At 44.7% G+C, this 17,917-nt stretch overlaps 1 protein-coding gene across 14 annotated transcripts in view; it reads right to left on the bottom strand.

Moving 5' to 3' along the window:
- The window catches only part of ZMIZ1 (zinc finger MIZ-type containing 1), a 477,780-nt gene extending 460,273 nt beyond the window's left edge, over nucleotides 1–17,507 (bottom strand). For 4 of the 14 annotated variants that reach the window (XM_056799734.1, XM_056799767.1, XM_056799744.1 and 1 more), the window contains exon 1: nucleotides 16,957–17,507. The gene's annotated coding sequence lies outside the window, so the exon portion shown is untranslated. The remainder of the gene's footprint in view (nucleotides 1–16,956) is intronic. The other 10 variants (XM_056799785.1, XM_056799799.1, XM_056799777.1 and 7 more) reach the window with 7 other exon arrangements.
- Nucleotides 17,508–17,917: the final 410 nt, after the last annotated feature.

Genomic DNA, 17,917 nt, shown 5'->3' with positions numbered 1-17,917 from the left:
GATGAATGAGGCTGAAGCAGGAAGTAAAAGGAACAAGCTAGTGTTCCTAAAGGATACTCGATTTGAAAGTAGGTACTGGGAAGAAGCTAGTTAGCTCAGTGGATGGAGAGCCTGGCCTGGAGACAGGGAGGTCCTGGGTTCAAATCTGGCCTCAGATGCTTCCTTGCTATGTGACCCTGAGCAAGTCACTTAACTCCCTTTGCCTAGTCCTTACCACTCTTCTGCCTTGGAACCAATACACAGTATTGATACTAAGACAAAAGGTAAGGGTTTAAAAAGGGGGGGGGGGCACACAGAAAGAAGCTGGAGAGAACAGGCATGAGGGCTGTCCTCAAGTATTTGTAAGGGGGTTGAATTCCTTGGAAAAAGGTCAATTTGTGCTGTGTCCCCCAGAGGGCAGAACTGTCTAGGCTTAATGTCAGGAAAAACTTCCTAATAAAAATTCTGAAATCAAAAATGGAGGGTCTGGATAGTCTTCCTCTCTTTACAGATGAGGAAACTGAAGCCCAGGGAAATGAAAAGGACTTGTCCTAGGCCACAAAGGTAGGACAAATCAGAGAAGAGATATGAATCCTCTGACTCCAAACTCTGAACTCCAGAAGTGGGAATGTTTCTAGAAGTGGTGGCTGGCAGTTGGTAATGAAGTCTGTAGGAGTCCTTAACTTGAAGTCACAAAAACCTGAGTTCAAATCTGGCCTTAGACATTTACTAGCTTTTCAACCCTGGGCAAGTTGTGGAACTTTTGTCAGACTCAGTTTCCTTATCTGTAAAATGAGAATAAAAGCTCCTAGTTCCCAGGGTTATATGAAACCAAATAACATAATCATGGAAAGTGCTTTTGCTACATAGATGTGATGAGGGAGCGAGTGGAGGACTTTAAGAAAAATGTGGGTGATCACTTGTCAAAAGGAGGGATTCTGGTTGCCATACTGATTGGGCTGCATGGCTACTGAGTCCGTTTCAACCCTGCCATGAGGTGAGCCTCTAGTTAAAGGAAACAGACCACTTAAGTCAATTGCAATTATTCTTAGAAGGGCTATAACATTGAAGAAATACAGACAGACAGACAGAGATAGAGAAAAACAGAGACAGAGACAGAGACAAATAGAGAGATGAGTATGTATATATATATATATATATATGTATATATATATATATATATATATATATATATATATATATATATAGAGAGAGAGAGAGAGAGAGAGAGAGAGAGAGAACACTGTCCTTGAGATTCAAAAGAGCTAGTTCAAATTCCCATCTGGATGACCACGGACAAGTTCCTTCACCTCCCTGAGAATCATTTTTGTCAACTTGGAAATGGGAACAATGATATATAAACTATCTCACAGAGCTGGCCTGAAAAAAAACCCTTTTTCAATTTTTTTAGTTATTTAGCTAAATGGGAGATCTTCTACAATGTCTGACCAATGAAGGAACAACTAGCTGGAGCTATGGATGGAGTGCTGGGCATGGTGTCAGAAATACTCATCTTTCTGAGTTCAAAGCTGGCCTCAGACATTTACTAGCTGTGTGGCCCTGAACAATCACTTTATTCTGTTTTCCTCAGTTTCCTCATCTGTAAAATGAGCTGGAGAAGGAAATGACAAACCATTGCAGTATCTTTGCCAAGAAAACCCCAAATGGGGTTATAAAGAGTCAGATGTGACTGAATGATCAAACACTGCAACAGCTACTTCATGAAGGTCATCATATAATGTCCTAGCAACCACCCAAATATATAGCACAAATTAAAAGAGAAATCTAAAGCCAGATATAGCAAAAGGAAAGTAGAAAACATACACACACACACATATACACACACTCACACACACTAGTCTTTTAAAAGAAAATGTCCGTATATAATGCTGCAGAAAAAGCAATGCTTAATCATTTCCTAATTTAATTGAAGCAATATTGCAAAGGCACCAAACCTGAAATCATATTATCCATTTTTGTTCCCCTTTATGACTAGGAAAATGAGAGGCTTCTAGTATGACAGGGACTGGAAAATAACTTCAAGAGACTAGTTATGATGTCCAAAGGGAGATAAAAGACTGTCTGCCCTTTGATCCAGCCATAGCACTGCTGGGTTTGTACCCCAAACAGATAAGGAAAAAGACTTGTAGAAGAATATTCATAGCTGCGCTCTTTGTGGTGGCAAAAAAAAATTGGAAAATGAGGGGATGCCCTTCAATTGGGGAATGGCTGAACAAATTGTGGTATATGTTGGTGATAGATTACTATTGTGCTCAAAGGAATAATGAACGACCTCCAGGAATTGGTGCAGAGTGAAAGGAGCAGAACCAGAACATTATACACGGAGACTGATACACTGTGGCACAATCGAATGTAATGGACTTTTCCATTAGTGGCAATGCAGTGATCCTGAACAACCTGGAGGGATCTATGAGAAAAACCACTATCCACATTCAGAGGAAAAACTGTGGGAGTAGAAACACCAAAGAAAAACAACTGCTTGATCACATGGGTTGATAGGGATAATCAGAGATATAGACTCTAAATGATCACCCTAGTGCAAACACCAGCAACATGGAAATGGGTTCTGATCAAGGACACATGTAATACCCAGTGGAATTGCATGTTGGCTATGGAAGGGTGGCGGGAAGGGAGGGAGGGAAAGAAAATGATTCTTGTAACCAAGGAATAGTGTTCTAAATTGACCAAATAAAATTAAAATTAAATAAATAAATAAATACCTACAATGCAAAAACAAACAAAAAACAAAAACAAAAACAAAAATGAGACTAGTTATGTTTGGCTAAACTAACCCCTGGTGCAGGTGAGAAATAAGGGGGAAGTTTAAGGCAAATTAACTGGTAGAACTGAGTAACTGGAAAACCGTTAATGTTTCAGCAGAGCAGTGGGGGGCTACTAGGGCAAAATGTCATAAATATCCTCAGTGACTACCAGAAATAATCATGATATAAAAACCAAAGGCTTCAATAAGACTTCTCTTTTTTTTTTTTAATGCTATAAAGTGATAAAACTGATCATTCAAAGCAAGGGAATTTTAAAACCAGAAAGAAACTCCAATGACCAGCTTCTTTGGTGGTTTAATGGAGCACTGGATAGAATGCTAGAGCTCAAACCTGACTTAATATATTTACTGGCTGTGTGATTCTAGGCTAGTTAGTCACTTAACCCTGTTTGCCTCAGTTTCCTCAACTGGAAAATGATCTGGAGAAGGAAATTGCAAACCACTCCAGTATCTTTACCAAGAAAACCCCCAAAGAGGTCATGACTGAACAAATAAGATGGCCAATGACAGTGAAAGCCCCTGGGACAGAACTATTCTCAAGTTCGGTGTGTCTACTACTATTGTGGTTCATCTTCCCCCTGTAGTTCAGAATTTCTATTGTAGTCGGATGAGCATTTGGCTTCGAAGTTGGGAGGCCTAGCCAGCTGTCATTGGCTCTCTGGGACTTTTTGACAGCTCCCTCACTTTTCTATCTCTGTTTCTTCTGCAAGGTTGGGTAAGATGACCTTTGGGGACCCTTCCAATTCTCCATTTCTAGAACTACCTACAATTTAAATCCAGTCTCCTGACTTCAGATGTATCATTCTATCTCCTGCCAAGTGTGCCTTTCAAATGGCTTCTGTACCTAGCCACAAACGAATTTGTGGTCATATTACTCCAAAAAAATAAAAAAATAAAAAATAAAAAGACCATGCAAATAAACACAGGCCCAGAGACTCCAGGGATTAAATGAAGTTAGGCCCTTAAAGAAGTTTAGTTATGGAAAATATCTGACTCTGAGTCAAATTTCCTTCTCTTCATCCCCACTACTACAGAAATAGTCATCAGAGGTCTTTGCTAGGGAAGGGATCATAGGTTTAAACTAAGAAGGGAGAGACATGAGCGGTCTTATTTTCCAACCACTTCATTTTACAGATAAATAAAGTGAGACCCAGAGTGTTTGTGACTTGCCCAAGGTCACACAGGTAGTAGATTGTGAAATCCTCTCATTCCTAATCCTGCATTCTTTCCACTGAAATACATTATTGTACCATATGCATTGAACCCCAGAATTGGACTTTGGATTTGGAGTCTGAAGACCAGGATTCAAATTCAATTATGTCATTTATTACTGTATGACCTTGAGCAATAATAACAATAGCAACAAGAGAGGCAAAGTGGATAGGGAGCCAACCTCAGAATCTGGAAGTCTTGGGTTCAAGCCTTCCATCTGACTATGCTATGTGGTGCTTCAAAATTCATTTAACCTCTTAGGCTCTATAACAAGAGTTCTTCACCCGGGGTCTATGAACATTTTCAATAAATTTAATATTGTAATAAATAGATTTCATCATAATTTTTTTTCTTTTGAAATCCCGTGTATTTATTTAATGCACTTAAGAAATACTACTCTGAGAGGGGCTCATGAGTTTAAACAGACCAAAAAAGGGGTCCATGACAGAAAACAATGAAGAATCCCTGCTTTAAGAATTTTAGTTACAAACAGGTTCTAGCAAATAAGTGTATTTTTACACCAGAAATTCCCTATATGGTGAATACATTAAGTGTAGACCAAAAAAAATCTGTTCTGTTTTAAATTGTAAAGACAGTGAGTAGGTCATGATCACACAGCTACCTAGAATCTAGATTTGAATCCAGGGCTTTTCTAACTCCATGATAGGTGTATTTTCCACTACATCACAGGATTTCTCTGGGCAAGTGACCACCTCTCAAGGCCTCAGTTTCCTCATATGTCTAGAGATGGTTTTGGAAGTAGCTTCTAGTTCTAAATGCTATGAGCCTAAGAATAGAAAACAGTAAGGGACAGTTAAGTAGCTAGGGGAAATGCTTGCCTGATGGAATCACAAAGCTGGAAAAGTTCATCTAGACCACTCCTTCTCTTTCCAAAGATGAAGACACTGGGACGCAAAGAACTCAACAGATTTGTACAAGGTGCCACATCAAATTAGAGGTGGAGTTGGAACTAGAATCTAGGTCTCCTGATTCTTAACTGAAGCCACTACAGCTAAAGGCTTCTTGCAGGGGGATACATCTTTGTATCACTGGATTGTCTGGTGATTTGAAACTGGCTTCATCCCTTCCTTTGTTGCAGGAGGAGGGAGGAGGATTCTGGCTATTAGGAACCTGAGTTGGTTTCTGAGGGAACTCCTGTGGCTAAGACTCAGAGGATACATACCTCTTCTGCTTCCATGGCCACATTCTTGCCATGCCTGCCATTTAGGGGAAGCTAGTTTGGATAGGTGGATTGGAATGTCAGCTACTCTGGGTCAACATTTGCTACTGATATAGCTGCTTCCTCACTACTTACATAGCTTCTAAAATCAGCACCCCCAACCCTAAACTCAGATCCTTCTATCACTTAGGGCACAAGAGCCAATGTCACTGTCATTTCTTCCAGAAAGAACTGGAAGGCTCGCCATAATCTGTCATTCAGTTCTTGCTTTTTTGGTACTAGAAAGCTTGAAGATTACTAACCTGAGAGAAATGCAAAAAGGACTCTCAGTTCTACCATTGATGCCCTATGTAACCTTGGGAAAGGAACTGAGACCCTCTCTGGATTTTTATGGTCTATGGGAGTCACAAAGAGTAGGACATAACTGAACAATACTAACAGGTCAGGGAGTCTGGGAAAGACCTCTTGCAGAAGGTAGGATTTGAACATAAAGGAGAATACAGAAGTTAGGAAGTGGGGTCAAGGAGGGAGAACATGCCAGTGAAGGGCAAGTATCAGGTGGTCATATAGAGAGACAACATGGCGGACACTGATGCTGGATGGTATAGTGCATAGAAGGGAATAGAGACTGGAAATATTGGATAGGACCAAGTTATGAAGGGCAGATAATGGTAGCCTTTTTCTATGTGATGATTAGTTTTGCTGACTTTTTATTTTCTTGGGATTGAAAGAGGAGGGATGCAGAGGAAGAGTTAGAAAATGGAAGTTCTAACCAAAGCCTTCCTACTAACAAGCTGTGTAAGACCATGGGTAGCTCTGGACCTGTCTCAGATTCTATTTCCTCACCTGTACAAGGGGGACAATATTACTTACACCTATTTCTTAGAGCTATTTCAAGGACCAAGTAACTTATATCACTGTATGATTTAATGGGTTTCCAAGACTAGTTAATTCATCACTTAGTGGCCAATCCTCTACAAAACTAGGTTAGTACTTGGAGAGCAGACTTGGTCAGTCACCAGGACTGTATTCAAAGTCTTTTCAGCTCATCATTATAATTTTTTTCTCCATTAACCTGATTAATTTTTTAAATGAAAATTTATTTTTCCATCCAACTACTCATGAAAACAATATTTAACATTCATTTAAAAAATATGAATTACAAATTTTCTCCCTCCCCATTTCCTGCCCTGAGATGCTAAGCACTCAAACAATAATAACAAAAAGAAAATGAAGAAAGAGAGATATAGTATGCTTTGGCCTGCATTCAGGGGCTACCAGTTCTTTTTCTGGAGGCAGATAGCATGTTTCATCATGAGTCCTTTGGTATTGTCTTGAATCACTGTATAGCTGAGAAGAGCTAAGTCATTCACATTTGTTCATCATGCAATATTACTTTCACTGTATATCATGTTTTTCTGGTTCTGCTCATTTCACTTTGCATCTGTTCATTTACATCTTTCTAGGTTTTTCTGAAACCATTCTGCTCATCATTTCTTATAGCAAAAGAATCTTCTGTTCACAATCACATACCATAACTTTTCAGCCATTCCTCAACTGATGAGCTTCTCCTCAATTTCAAATTCTTTGCCACCATAAAAAGAGCTGCTATAAATATTTTTGTACACATAAGTCCTTTCCCTTCTTTCTTGGATCTCTTTGAGATACAAAGGTACTATTTGGTAGTATTATTGCTGGATCAAAGGATATTCACAGTTTTAAAGTCCTTTGACAATAGTTCCAAATTATTCCCCAGAATGGTTGGATCAGTTCACAACTCCACCAACAGTGTGTTAGCATCTTAATTTTTCCACATCCCCTTCAATATTTACCATTTTCCTTTTCTGTCATATTGGCCAACATGATAGATATGACATACCTGAGATACCTCCAAGTTATTTTAACATGCATTTCTCTGATCAGCAGTAACTCTGAGCATTTTTATAGGGCTATAAATACTTTTATTTCTTCATCTGAACACTCTCTCGGTATTACAATAGTCTGAAATAATTTTTAAAAAGTCTTGAATTCAACTTAAAAAATGTTCATCTTTTTTAAAAATAAAATTATTAAATGTTAAGAGTTAGTGCCTTAAATGGTTATCTCCAAAATGGCATCTGGAACCCTGTACAGAGTAAAGTATATTGGTTCTAGAATTGATCCCAAGTTCAAAATCTGATATAGCCACTTATTAGATATGTAACCCTGGACAAGTCTTCCTCCTCTCCTGATTTCAGATTCCTCATCTGTAAAAATATGCTTAAAAAACAAAAAGAACTAGACTAGGGACCACTCATCCTCTTGCAAAAAGAAAAAAAAAGTTTAACTTCTAGAATTCTGTGTGGGAAGAATCAAGAGAGCATAACCAAAATTCACCAATTCTGGAGAGGCCATCAAAAAATAATCTTGCATCTCAGTTATAAGATTTTTTTCCATCTTCCTGAAACTTTTTGAAATAATTGACTCCTCATAATTTCTTTAAAAATTCTTATCTTCTGCCTTAGAATTACTAATCTATAAGAGCCATTCTTGGAAAATAAATGAAACAGGACAAGGGACAAGCTAGGGCTGCTTGGTGGAGAAGTGGATAGGATACTGGTCCTGGGTCAGGAGGATTCCTGAGTTAAATCTGGTCTCGGATATGTACTAGTCATGTGACCCTGGGCAAGTCACCTAACCCTGCTTGTTTTAGTTTCTTCATCTGTCAAATGAGCTGGAGAAAGAAATGGCAAACCACTCCGGTATCTTTGCCAAGAAAACCCCAAATGGGGTCACCAGGAGTCTGACACAACTGAACAAGGAACAAGCAGATATTTATATTGTTTTGCCACTAAGTGGCCAATTGGAGCCTCTCCCTTCCCCTTCTGTGGCCCTAGGATTCTAATAAATAAACTACTGAATAGTTATGAGCTGATTCTGGGAGCCCCTCAGGGACTGATAAGGTTCACCTTGTGGGGTAAGCCAATCACTAAGTGATGGTGTCTCCTGCCTCCCAAGAACTGGTCTGGACCAAGAAGTGCTTGTCAAGTCTTTCCACAATAAATGTTTTAATCGGCTAAACAAAAGGCTCTTGGAGAAATGGGGGCTGCTCATGTTGCAAGCCTTCTCAAAACACAAAGGGCAATGAAACTGGGGCCTGAAGTATGGGGGGGAATCATGCCCGCTGCCCTAGGTAAGGAAGGATTCTCCAATTAATGTGTTCCTGGCTCCCAGTGACAGCTGGAGTCGGCCCAGACCCGCCCAGCTGGGATGCCCTACCCACTGAAGCAGAGACATATAGCTGCCCAGGCAGGAAAGGCCGGCTAGGGTAAGATCAACACATCATTACCCCAAGGACCCAGAGTTACACACAAGAGGCTTCTTGTCTGGGCCTCTATTCTCATGCTAATTTTCAGGAATCTAGATCTCTTCACTTCCCAGCTCTGCCCACACCAGGCTCTGGGCTTTCCCAGGAAGGCTATTGGCGCTCAAGAGAGAAAAGAGTTCAAGATGGGGGTACCAGAGGACATCTAGGGAGATTACCACTTAGGGCTAAGGGAGTCTCTTTTCCCTCCCCTCCTGCTGTGGCATCCCCAAACCAGGTTTCCTTAGGGGAGAGACTGAGGCAAAAGACCCAAGCCACAGAAATGCAGCCAACCGGGCAAGGAGATGATAAAAGAACTTTTTAACAAAGATCAAATTTGGCAGCTCTTCACATTCCCTCTACAGACAGCACCAACACTCACTCACTCAGGTAGCCCAGTCTTAGTTGCCCTCCAACTTAGCTCAATATGCCCACTGATTTCAAGAAGGCTCCTTGGTCCTGTAACAACAACATAAGTCAAACTTTAACCGGTCTCCCTACAGTACCCCATAATACAGGAAGAACATCCAGAAAGTCAACCAGCAAATTCTTTGGAAAATGGCCAAACCATGCAGATGTGTTTTTATAGCACCCCAGATCCTTTGGATTCCCCTGGACCTGTATAAAAGGTCTGGAATCTGGCTGAATTCCATCGTCTCCCCCACCCCACCTAACCCCACACCTTCAAGAGTTGAATTCCCCCTGCCACTGAATCCTCCACCTGATGCTGGCTTCAGAAGCCAGGGGAAACTTGCCTACCTCTTACCCCATTAGTATAAAAAGATTAGGCCACCAGACTAGCTCAAGAGTAGTGAAATCTAAGAAATCTAATTATCCCAGACACCTTGACCTTCCCTTAGGACCAATAACATTGCCACTCACTAGTTATAGCAACAGTGGCCCTCTGGGAAACAAAAACCAAATGCTCTTGATAGCTGTCCCCTCCCCTCCCCAGCCCAGTCCCACCACAACCTGACAGATTCTTATTGTTCCTGGGACTTTGGGCCTCAGTTTTCTCATCTATAAAGTGAAAAGAGTTGGAGTAGGTAAGCTCTGGGGGGATCTCTTGATTCTAAAGCGGTGTGTGACCCCTATACCCAATAGCATTGGGGTATTTGCTATTCATGCCTAATGGGTGGACGACGGTCAAGATCAGGTGCATAAGGAGGCTCCTTCTGCTTGGGTTCTTTAATTGCTGAGAGGTTTACTATCATGGAACCAGCTACAGGGTATTCATCTTATTCTTACACAAAACAAGTCACCAGGCTCCACTCACAAAACCCAAACCCCATAGGCTGCCTGATATTTCCCTATGGATGTTTGTCACATGGTATGTCAGCAAACCCGTGGGCACACCTTTTGGAGTGGGGGTGGGGTACCTTCCTAGTCCAGCATCTCGCCAGCTGGTAGGGTTTGCTTCAAGAGAGACCAGAGGAAGTTAAAGACCTGAGTCACTTTTGTAGCTGTAAAAAACATCTGAGCTGCGGCAACCAGTTTGACTCCATGGAATTTCTTCTCTTCTCTGAGGGGACCAGAGGCAGGCTGACAAACACATTTTCTTTACCCACCACTTGGAGAACTCCTTTGCCACAGATTCATGCTCCCAAGGATCAAAAACCACAGTTGGGAGTTTTAGAGGGCCTTCCACTCAACAGACGATTATCAAACCAAGAAGATGGGCAGCTGCTGTGGACCATAGCTGAGTAACCCCAAAGGACTCAGAGTCCTGGTATAAGAGATCTTTCCATTCTATGAAAATACAGTGGCCTCCCCCAGAGCCCCAAGAGAGGTGCTTCGCCTGATGGAGATGCTCTCCTCCCTCCCTCCTCTCTCAACCTTCCTCATTCTACAGCATGTCTAACTCAAATTCGACCTACTCTTGGAAGTCTATGTCATGAGTCTATCATCCTCCTTTGACAGCATCAACTAACTTCCAGGGACTCTCCCTCTTCTCCACTTCATTAATATCATCAACCACAGACTGTACCCTTCAATGGCCACTCATGCAGGATTGTCAGATTTTGAGCTAGCAGGTCCTTCGGGACCATTAAGTCCAAGTCCTAGTGACATTCAGTGATATGTCCACAATCACACAGCTAGGCAGAGCCAGCCTCCAAGCCAGGAAGACCTGGGTCGAAGTCCTCCAGGTGACATCGACTGGGTGTGTGCCCCTGAACAAAACTATTTAGCCATTTAGTTCTTTAGGGAAGACTAAGTTGCAGAGAACGTGGTGGCCTAGAGTAGTGGAGAGAGTTCCCTCACCTGGGAGCTTTATTATTTTTGTTCATTTATTGATCTATTTATTATTTTAATAAAATCATGGCTTCAGTCCCGATTCACACAGCTAGTAAATGACAGAGCTGGGATTGAAATCTATGTCCTCTAAACATTACATGATGTCTTATTTCAACGATATCCTATTGCTTCACTATCATATCTCATGTTGTTCCATACTATCAATTTCTTATGCATATATACATGTAAATAACACATATCTGTATGTTTTTGTGTATGCACACATACAAATATTCCTCTTAAACTCCCTGAGGATAGGGATCCTATCATAATTTCTGATGTTCCCAATGATACTATATACTCTGGATGAGAAAGTGTTATCCCCTCAGGACAGCTAAGTGGCTCAGTGGATAGAGGGCCAGGCTTGGAGATGGGAGGTCCTGGGTTCAAATTTGGCCTCAAACACTTCCTAGCTGTATGACCCTGGGCAAGTCACTTAACCCCAACTGCCCAGATCTAATCATTCTTCTGTCTTGGGACCAATACTTAGTATGGATTCTAAGATAAAAGGTAGGGGTTTTAAAGAGAGAGCAAGAAAGAAAGCATTCCCTCCCTTTTCAAAAACCACAGAGGAAATCATAATGCCCTATGGAAAGTCAGTGGAGTCCATTCTCAAAGTGCAAAGACAGGGGACAGTTTCTCCATGGCAGTAAGAAATGTGTCTAATTTCTCCTAAATGGCATCAGGGGAGTTTCCACAACAGATCAGTGGCATCTCATCATCATGTTTCCTCTGAGCATCTACGGGAAAGGGGCAACCTTTAAACTCTAGTCTTTCCTGCCAGAAGCAGACTAAAAAATGCTGGATGAAATGAGTGGCAGACCCTCTGGCATCCTGTTTGTGTAATGAGGGTGGGGTGGGAGGAGGGTCTTCCAGATCACAAACACATCCTTTGAACCAGTGGGGACACTCCCTGGACATGTTTATCACAGCAGCTGGCTAGAAAAGCCTCTTGTGCTACTGATCTGAACTGCCAACCAATTCCACCCCAAAGTCTTACTCCTGTACCTGGAAAAGACAGCGTTTCATATCTCTAAAACATTAGCAAACATTGGTTTACTTGATCTTCGGAAAATCCAGGTGATATTAGTCCCATTTAACTGATGAGAAAAGTAAGACTCGTTATGATAAAGCAGCTGGCCCACCTCAGTCCCCTAATTCCTAGTCCAAGATTCCCGCCTGGATTTCTTTCAATTTTATCATGTCCTCCTATAGCCTGTGGCACCTATGGTCAGCAGTTGACAATAGTGGGGAAAGCAATGGTTTTGGAATTGGGTTCAAATTCTAGTTCCTGTATTTATTGACTTGACCTTGGACAAGTCTGGTTATCTCAGCTTTCTCACATGTAAAATGAGGAGGCTAGACAAGGCACCACCTCCAAGATCTGTGTCACCTCTAAAATCCCAACTCTTAACTCTCTTAAATGACTGTTTCTGTTTGCTTGTTCTTTAAAGCCTTTATGAAAGTTTTCTCTCTTCCATTTCAACTGTAAACTCCCTGAGGGCAGAGCCTAGGTTTTTGATTCCCCCTAGAGTTAACAGCATGGGATCCAGCACATAGAGGAAGGCCAGTGATGCTAATTAAGGACCATTCAATTGGTAAGCCTTTTCCCTTCCCCCTAAGCTGAGAAGGGCAGAAGATTCCCAGTGGCTTCCCAGGGAGACAAAGGGTAGTGAGGAACAGTGTGTGCAGGGAAGCAAGCCCATCTTGCCATGAGGTCAAACCTAATAGGCATGGTCACAGCATCATGGCGGTAATTAGCGCACACAGGTTCTGTTGTGGCTTGGCAACCTTGAGAACCTCATAACGATGAGGACGAGGGGGAGGGGAGATAGAAGGAAGGGGGAGGCCCTATACCCAAAAAAAAGTTATGAATGGAAACATAGATCTCATACTCCCTCTGGGAGGCCCATCTTTGTCATTCTGAAAAGTTATTTATTTATTTATTTGAAGGAGTTTCCTGTGATAAACTTATCAGCTGGCTTCCCTTAGTTGCTTCAGGCCCCGACATCTTACAAAGCTGCTAGATGGGGCCATGTCTAGTGTCAGTGAGTCCAGCCATCCATTGAGGCTTAAGGCTTTAGGATTTATAATGTCTATTAATCAGATGCAAGATAGGAGGAGAGAACAATGTGCCTCCAATTTCCATTCTTTTCTGCCAGTCTGTCTGGGGAAAAATGGAAGTTTTCAGCTCTTCTCAACTGTGAATTGTGTTGGTTTTCTTCCCCCTGTTATTATCTTAAATGAGTCAAGGATCCACGGGTCATCAGCAATGTCAACAGTGCGCAATCTCTCCACCCTGATGTTTCTTTCCTGGGCCAGGCAGTGGAAGGAGATGCTACTGTGGATCATGGCTACATTTGGTTTAAAAAGTCAAATGAATTTCGGTCTGATAACCCTGCGTCAGAACCCTTTGGGTTATGCTGACAACAAATAAAACCCATAAGCTCCAATCATTTTTTTTAAGTCTTACAAATGACCTGTTCTGGATTGGGGGGTGGGGGTGTTTCCCCTAAATCTGAGTAAAATTGTTAGGTTCAGTTATTCGGTTCACCAAATGATGTGTGTACCAACAGCTTCAAAACCCCATCCATCTTAAAATGTTTAGGCAAAAAAAGAAAGAAAGGAGTTCTCCCAACACTCTGACACCAACTAAACTGCAGAGATCTTTCTTAACTTTGAAATTTGCTCTTGAAACAACTTTCTACAACCTGGTGACTCTTAGAGCTAAATGCTTACTCCTTCTTTGGGGTTGGAGAGGGGGGAGCAAAAATACTCAGAGGAAAAAAAATACTCAGAGGCAAACCCTATCTCTAAACGCCTTCCACCAGCCTCAAAGTCACACGTGCTCCATTGCAGACCGTGCTTTCAATGTGTCTTTTGTTTGATGCTGGTGTTTCAACATCCTCAACTTAAAGAGAAAAAGGTCAGCGCAAGTCTTCTGGCATTCATAAACCTGAATCAGGCCTCACTATGGGGAGATTGATGGCACAGTAAATTTCTCTCAATCAAAAGCCCCAGGAGTAGGATGGGGTGGGGTAGGGGGAGCCACTGTGAATCCTACCCTCTGTATCAGTTAAATAAATGCTTGTCTCCTGCCCAGCAAAATGCAGCCAAGAATCCAGAAAAGGCAAAGGCTCCAGAGTTTGATCCTTCCTCCCAACTTTCCCCACTTATTAGTATGTTAGGGCAAGTTTTGAACTTTCCAAGGTCTGAGCAAATGCCAAAGAGTAAAAGTTACAATTCACAACCAGGAAAACAAACCAATTACTCCTCCCTGCTCCAGACACATTTGTTCTGTACCTTAAAACACACATATACACACACCTTAAAAAAAAATTAAATAAACTCTGAGAGCAGCCCCTGAACTCCCTTCCTGCCCCTGTGACTCCCCACAGCCATAGAGGAGAAGGAGGAAGAGACCTTGGTATCATTTAACCCTGCAGTTTACAAGGCCAGATTCCCATATTGCAGCCAGGAAAGAAACTGTTGCTCAAGAAAATCCCTTAAAAAGCCCTTGGCACTGAAAGGCAGGCAGCTCCAACGAAGCTCCTGGAGCCAGGCGCCAGGCCATAGCCTTAATGGGCTGCTGCCCTTTTAAATTTTATAAGGCACCAGTCCTTCTGATGCACTGTTGGGGGGGGGGGGGAATCGGTGGTCTCTAAAGTGGCTTTCTTATCGGAAAAAGAAAGAAGCACCCCTCAAACTCCCCCCCCCCATTCATTCCAGCCCAGTGTCATCCCCCGTCCCCTCCCCCCCTTCCCAAGTCTCTCTCAAGGAACCTTTGAGACAACATTTGTTTAGGTTGCCAACTTAAATCTTCCTCCCTCTCATCAGTACATTAAGAAAGCAGTCAGAGGAAAGGAGAGAAATCGGAGGGGGGGGGGGGGGAGGAGGAGGAGGAGGAGGAAGAAGAGGAGGAGGAGGAGGAGGGAGAAGAGGAGGAGGAGGAAGAAGAGGAGGAGGAGAGAGTGAGGGAAAGAGGGAGAGAAGGAGGGAAGGGATTACCTACACCCAGACCTGTTTCAGAAAAATCCACACTCTGGTCCCTCCAAGCCATCCAAACGCTGGCCTTTCATTGCTTGGAGGGCACTCCCGTACCCAATGGGACACTATCAGAAGTTGGTGCCGGACCCAGAGGAGGGAGTCCTGAACCCTGCCCAAGCTCTCCCCTCCAACTCCCCGCCCTCAATTCCTTCTCAGGGCTCAGCTGGACCGAAGTCTGCGGTCACCCCTCGGGCTAAGGCCGCTTGATCTTAGGGACACCCTCCGCCTCCAAGGCGTGCCCTCCCAGAGGGGTTCTCGCTATCTACTTGGGAAGCGCTCCGGTTGGGGGGAGGTGAAGTGCGGGGCGCAAGGGGAAAGTTTGCCGCTCCCAGCGCGCGATGCACAACTCTAACTTGCCAGCCCCCCAAGCTCACTAGCTCTAGGTATCTGTCTCGGGAAGGGGGGGGGGGCGGGCGGGGGGCGAAGAGGAGCTCACTGGGCCCCATGCACGCACTCCTTTCTCCAGTTGTTTACATTCTTGGAGTGTCTTTTAAACCCGGGGTCTGAGGCTCTTGCCCCTTTAAGTTGCTGCAGCTCAGCCTCGGGTGAAAATGATCCCCTCCTTTTCCGTCCCCCCAACCACCCCAACCCCTTCTTCACAATGCCAGGAAAGACCATCTCGGTTCTTTTCACCATCTACCGCCCCCCCCCTCCGCCCCCGCCCCCGCCACCACTGCACACCCCTTCCCTACACATACACACTCCTTGATCCCGCTTCAGTCGCTGTTTCTAAGTGGTTTTATTTTCCCTCCATCATAGCCTCCCCCTCTTTCCCCCTCCCCTGGCTTCCTGGACAGATGTACACCGGAGAGGGGGAGAGCATGCTGGCTTAGCCTGCTTCTTTCTCCAGCTGGGAAGGGGGGGCGGAGGCAAAGGAGAAAGAGAAACCCCACTTTCAAGTGTTCTCCCTCCGGCACCAAACCCAAGGAACGAGAAAACAACCTTCTCAAAGACCGCCCCCCCATCCCAACCCTGCCTCAGAGTCCCCCCACCCGGTGCCCAGTCCCTCCAATCTCTGCCACCCACCCTCCACTCCCCCAGGGATAGCGAAAGACACAGAGAAAGGAACTGGGGGCGACAAATCACTTTAGCTTCTGGACATATATACACACATAAAATGCTCCTTCCGAGGCAGCAAGCCTTCTCTCCCGGCTGGGGCAGCCCGGGAGGCAGACGGCGGCGTCCCCCGGTCGAGGTTTAAACCTCCTTTTGTTTTTAAGGAGTTCCCAGCTACCGGCCACGGCGCGCACACACACACACACACACACACACACACACACACACGCACACGCACACGCACACGCACACATGCACACACACACACCTTCAGCATTGCAATATTGTGTCTTCCTGCCTGACCCTTCCACAAACCACAAACACACTAAGTAACAACAATTAACACCCTCACAAACACACACACACACACACACACACACACACACACACAAACTTAACGCCCACCGGAAAGAAGGCTTAAGGCGATATCCCTCACATTCTCCACCCTCGGAGTAATGCCTGCGCTCCCTTGGCCCCTCCACACCACAAATAGGGAGAGCGGATAGCCATGCTGAGAGAAAGGCATGGTTTCTTTACGTACACATACACACACACACACACACACACATCGTAACCAGGAACCCCAGAGCCCTTCAATTCCCCGCTCCCGGGAGCCAGATTGCGAAGGCTGGCTCTTTCTAGCCTCCGGTACTAACTGACCCACCTACCCACCTCTATCCCCAGTCCTTTAAGCAAGGGAGTAAAAACACACACACACACACACACACACACACACACACACACACATCCAACCCTCAATCTCCACACGTTTCCAGCCGTAAGTCTTTGCAAAAGAGAAGAAAAAGCAAACGTACGATCCCACGAAAACAATCACAATTACGGGGACTATAGCACGAGTCAACCTAATCCAAGATTCCGCGCTGCTTCTAGTCGGGGAACCCGGGCCGGGCTCCGGGGGGCCCGAATCCATTGTGTCCGCCCCCGGCTCCCCTCCCTCCGGCTCGGACTCCGGCTCCAGCCCCAGCCCCAGCCCTAGCCCCAGCCCCGGCCCCAGCCCCATGAGAAGGGCGACAAACTTACCCACCGCTTAGCGAGGAGCCGGGGCCGCACACAGCAGCAGCAGCGGCGGGCAGCGGCAGCAGCAGCGGCGGCGGCGGCGCGGCAGCGGCAGTGGCAGCACCAGCAGCGGTGGCAGCGGCAGCAGCAAGAGAAATCAGGAAAGGAGGAAGGACACACGGGCAGAATCCTTTTCTCTCGCTCTCTCTCGCTCTCTTTTTCTCCTTTCCTTTTCTCCCCCAATGGATTTTGGGGAGGGGGAGGGCGGTTGGTGGTGGAGAGGGGGAGGGAGAGCGGGAGAAAAAAAAAGGGGGGAGAGAAATCAGAATTACGACTGGATCCGAGCTTTATTTCTCTGCTCGCTCGCTCTCTCTCCTTTGCTCTCTCGCTCTCGCTCCCCCCCCCCCCTTTTTTTAATGTCCACAGACAGTGAAAAGGAACTCGGCGTTAGTGGGTGAGTAAGTGAATCAACTAGCCTGAAGCAGAGCAAGTTGAAGTGTCAAATTACATTGGCTATTCTATTTCCAAAGGGCCCCGCTCACTGCCGGCTGCCGGCAAAAGCTGTCCTAGATTTCTATCTGAAAGGGAGCGCGTATCCGCCTCCTCTTCCTCCTCCTCCTCTCAGCCAGGGATGCCACTTTTCCTTTTCCCTCCCTCTTTTTCTTTTTCTACCCCCCCCTCCGAGGAAAACACTCCACACACCACACACACACACACACACACACACACACACACACACACACACACACACACACACACACACACACACACACCTCTCTTCCCCCCACAGTCACCCGGACCTGCTTTCCTTTTACTCTGCAAGTTTAGGGGGAGAGGAAGAGAAAAATCGTGCAAATTAGAGTGGGAGATAAATAGAGAAAGACTTAAAAAAAAAGCGGAAGACACACACAACACCCTCCTCTCTCCACCGCCCCCCCCCATACAAATACGCAGCACCCAGAGTACTAGCGGTTCTCCGCCCCTT

The sequence above is a fragment of the Monodelphis domestica genome, chromosome 1 (genome assembly GCF_027887165.1).
Source record: "Monodelphis domestica isolate mMonDom1 chromosome 1, mMonDom1.pri, whole genome shotgun sequence".
Classification (NCBI taxonomy): Eukaryota; Metazoa; Chordata; class Mammalia; order Didelphimorphia; family Didelphidae; genus Monodelphis; species Monodelphis domestica.
Note: the sequence above shows the minus strand (reverse complement) of the source record. Positions and strands in the feature narration are given on the sequence as shown.